A 4,956-nucleotide genomic window follows, 5' to 3' on the forward strand; every position below is an offset into this window, starting at 1 on the left:
GCTTAATGTCCTTTTCACTGGACCATGGGATCTTCTTATTCGATTCTCTGTTGGTAAAAACAGATGTTGCCAAAAGAACTGGATCAGCTGTGCTATGATGTGTCACAGCACAGAGGATCACTGGGCAAAACAGAGGTAATCTGTTGTCCTGAAGTGTCAGGCCTCTACTGCTCTTGGGAGTGCATGAGATTCAATCCTACAGGACAACACTTGGGGTACGTGTCTGCAAATGGAGTAACCCTCAGTTTCCCTGTTTTCAGAGATGCACACTCAAGGAATCCAACTTGGAGTGCATCTCTGTAAACAGAAAAAAAAAATATGAGCAGGTGGTTCTGGGGCTTTTGGGGTCTGATCTTGTGTGCCCAAGGAATGGGAGTTCCCTCGCATGCAGAGTTGGGCCCCTGAAGGTGCAGGAGTGCCTGCCTGGGATGGTTGAAGAGTGTGGGCTTCCCACGCTCTCTCACCTGAAAGCAAACAGATATTTGCCACAAAATAGAGACAAAAAGTTCATACCAACAATGTTGCAGTCACAAATTTTGGCAATGTATAGTTTGAGAGAGGCATAGATGGCTGCTAGCTTGCCCTTTGTGCTTTCATAATTTTTTTACAGTAGCACATAGGTGATGTCTATTCCCTCCTTGAGTCTCTCTGTTAACAGTGTTCTACTTTGTGGACATGATTCTACCTAGTTGTAGCCGGTCTTTAAAAAGCACTTTGACAAAGAGTTCAGAGAAAGTAGCAGATTAAAGAAATTCAATCTATTTTGTTTATTCTTGAAGAGGGTTAGATGGCCTACTCAATTTTATAGGTTTATAAATATAGAAAAGATGTGTGGTGGTAGAGGGCTGTTTAGTCTAGAAAATAAAGGCACATTGATATTGTATGGCTGAAAGCTGAGGTGTGCTAATCAGAAATTATCAAAGGCAAAATTTTAAGCAACTGAAACTTTTTACTTGGAAACATGACTTATTCTTCATTAAGCAAGCTCTTTAAATCAATATTAGATCATTTTCTAAACACTACTTTAGCTCAACCAAAAGTTATGGGGCTTATGTTACCATGAATCCCTGGGCCTGTGTATTTAAAAAGTCACACTGATCAGAGATCACAGGCCCAGGGGATCCAAATGCTTAGATGGTGCATTTGGACTTTTCATTTTCTCTTCTGTAGACTTCATAATGTTAAAGGGGAACTTCACTTCAGAGATCAGCTGATTTTATGTAAGGTTGTATCCAGTCTCCTCTTGTTTTGGATGAAAGAGCTGCACACTTAGGTCTCTGGGGAGCACCACTTCCAGCTGTGAAATGACTTTGGAATCATACCTCAGAATAGTTAACCAATAAGAACTCCATTGTGCCCTTTCTTGAGAAATGTAAGCAAGACAAGAGGAGCTGCACAACTGAAAATATTTCAGACCTGCCCTCAGTCTTCCAGCATCAGCTAGTCCCTGTCATGTCTTAGCCTGCCCTTTACATACTGCATAGCCTCCATGGACCGCAGATCTACACATGCATTTACACTGTTTTAAATTTACTGCTAAGTAAATTACTGCACAGTAAGTGGGAATAGGCTAGAGTCTACAAATGTGCAGGCATTAAAAAGCATTAATGCTGTGTGTGGATTGACTTGGTTAGTCTCAAGTCAGTCACACATACTGTGTTACTGTGCAGTAATGAGTCTACATGAGTGTTACTGCACAGTAACTAACTGGGCACAAATTTGATACCTGCTTGATGCCATAGTCAGCATAAATCGCCATAGTTATTGAGCAGTTTTGGTTACTGCACTTTAAATGTGCACATGTAGACGTGCCCACTGTGTCCCTTTTGCCTAGTTACCTAGTATCTGAGGCACACATCTCAGATGGCAGAATCATGACAGTTCTTTGCCAGGGACTCATAAGAAACAACAGGAGTGGGGACTGGATTTGCCCATTGGAGTCTAAAACCGTACCTTCTGTTTTATATTATCTTCTTAAGTAGGAAACAGGTGGTGCTTCCATGCTCAGAAAAAGAATGCAGATTCCTTAAGTCTTGTAGAGTTTAAAGACCCAGTTAAAGTTTTTTGTCATCCAAAGAGTTACATTTTTTTGCATTTTTGCATTTTTTTGCATAATCAGGAAAGTTTACTATGATTAGTCACAGTAAAGCTTCAAATTAGGAAAACTCTTCAGCTATGGTTCCTCATGAGTGACAGAGGTTTGCACTCTCACTTTCCTCCTCATATATGGTATCAGCTGCTTATACTTTCTGCCCTTACCAATGGGCCAGCTGCTCTTTCCTGTACAGATGGTCTTAACCATTCTCTTCCTACCCCCATGGATGATGCCAGATGTCCACCTCAAATGCAAGTCCCATAGACACACAGATGTGAGTTATATAATGAGTTATATATGTGAGTATAAGCCAAGCTACCTAAACAAATATTAGAAGGCATAATTCCTTATTTATTTATGTTTTTTAAATAATTCTGTCTTTGGCATCTGCTTGTGAAGTCTATTAAATATTTCCTCTTTTCTTGGTAGTACCAATCTCTTTCTCTCTCGTCCCAAATTAGTTATGAATGTGTTTAGTACAGTATTTTCTAAATTAATGCATGCTAGTGATGTGAAAGTATCTAAGATTTAAAATTATACATGTAACACTGATTTATAATAAAATAATTCGCAAAGGAATCAGCCACTTGATTTTGTATCTGTTAAATATATCTTACTCAAATGCTCACCTGTAAACCAATAAGCCCAACATTTTTTTTTTTTTTTTAATTTAACAGTTCTATATTATGCATACTGCCTTTCTTGGAGAATATATATATTTAAAGAAAAGTTATGATGTTGAAAACCATGTTTCATTCAACATTTTTAGGTACTATTCTTGCAAGTATAATTATAACTTAAGGGGGAAAAGATGTTTGTCTTGTCAATTTATTTGCTTTGTGCTTTTGACAGTACATCATGTATTTGACAGTATACTATGCATTTGATACAACTTTGTACATAGCCAGTTGCTCTTCTTGTCTTTGATAACTAGCATGACAATGTCATTTTACACACAATATTTGAGGTGAGGGCTGGCTGTGCAGTGACATTGAGTGCACTCTGGAGTTGTACAAGAGGTGTTGAGTGGGAACACCAGAAAACAAAATTGAAAATGAAGTGGAAGAGGCAGTAGGAAGCACACGCTTGACCAAAGGAGAAAGAATGTAGGAACAAATAGGCTTAGGTTATATGTGTATATATATATAACCTAAGCCTATATATATAATATTTTTCTTGGATCTGACCAAAAGATCTTCTAATCATCAGAAAGAGATCAAAGGAAACAATAGAGGTTGTTTTTATATTTTATTTTTAAAAAATCAGAACATACCAGTTAAAGTGTGATATATCAAAAAGTATGAATGAATCAATTTCAATAACTCTTTAGTCAAGAGTAGCCCTTCAAGTATTACCAGAGAAATAGAAATAAGGCAAATATGGTGCTGATCTTCATAGTTCCATGACCTAAATAGCTGGCATAATGAGAACTAATTTTGCTGTTGCAATCTATTTAAAACACTGAATACAGAATAAACATACCTGTAAGATTTACAATTTAATCATGAATTCTTCCTCCCCACTCCTGACTGGTGGAGAGGCCTTGGCAGCACTGCTGCTTCCTGCTGATGGGCTGGGAGGCAAAAGCTGTGGTTTTACGTATGCCACTGTTTTTCCTTGCGCTGCTGATTAGTCAAGGAGCCCTTGTGGCCAGACCACTCTCTGCTGATTGGCCAGGCAGCAAAAACCACAGGATGGTTTTTTGCTTCCCAGCTGATCATGTAGTAAGTGGAAAGCAGCAAGGCCGATGGGGCCCCTCTACCAATCAGGAATTAGTGGGGTGTATACCAAAAAGATCAAGATTAAAGGAACTGCTGTGCAGTGAACTTCTGCTACAATTTAGGGAGATCCCTACACTTGGGAGTGACTTGGGGCTCACTCTGGGTGTGCCACATTGTAATGGGTCCCCTACTCCATTATTGAGAAGGAGAGGATAGGGAACAACAGGCTGGCTTTGGAACTCTGTAAGAACTGCTAGGACTTAAAAAGCCCTTAGGAAAAAACAAAAGCAAAAAGACAGCTGCTCAGCCCATGTACAGAAAAATGCAATCAGAGCCTGGAGCACAGGCTCTGATTGAGAAAGACAATGATTGACAGACCTGATGGGGTCAAGGGACTGTGTGGAGAGGATGGGGAAGGTGTGTTTGCAGTCTTTAGAAGGCCAGGACCTTTGCTGAGGGTCAGGATAGCTGAGCCACCACACTCCTTCAGTCTGTAGGGGCTGAAGGAAACTCAGCAGTACAACACAGTGAAGTTAAACCATTGATGTTATGTTTATTTTTTATTATTGTGTAAATCTGGAAGACCAGGATTGTCTGTGAGGGGAGGTTTGGAGACCACAGGACATCTGGGGAGGTACTGCCACTGTGTGGGGAGTGAAGACAGGGGCACTGCAAACTGGGAATCAGGGTCTGCAGCAGGTCCAGACCCCAGGAGGGCAGAAAGTGAGAAAGCTCATAAAGCCCAAAGGACTGTGTAAGCAGGTCCAGAACCAGGAAGACAGTGAGTGAGAGAGGGCCCAAAGCCTGAAGGACTGTTTAGGCAGGCCTGTAGCTCAGGAAAGAAAAAATTAAGAGGAAAGGGCTTGAAGCCTGTAGGAATGAATGAAAAGTCCTGAGAGCAAAAGACTAGGGAAGACTGTAGCCTGGTGATGATCAAGTTCAAATTCCATTTCTGAAGTCAGTTTCCTAAGATACAAAGAAACAGAAATATCCAAGCCGTGGCAAGCAAGGAATTTAGGTCAGTTTAGCAAACCATAGCAGGGGTACTGTCTTAAAGCAGGTGCTAGGGAACACCAAGCCCCCCCCCCCCCGGTCGGGCGCGGGGCGGGGGGGGGACAAAGGCACCGGGAAAGGTTCTGG

Source organism: Gavialis gangeticus, unplaced genomic scaffold (genome assembly GCF_001723915.1).
Source record: "Gavialis gangeticus isolate Ggan-Ray unplaced genomic scaffold, GavGan_comp1, whole genome shotgun sequence".
Classification (NCBI taxonomy): Eukaryota; Metazoa; Chordata; order Crocodylia; family Gavialidae; genus Gavialis; species Gavialis gangeticus.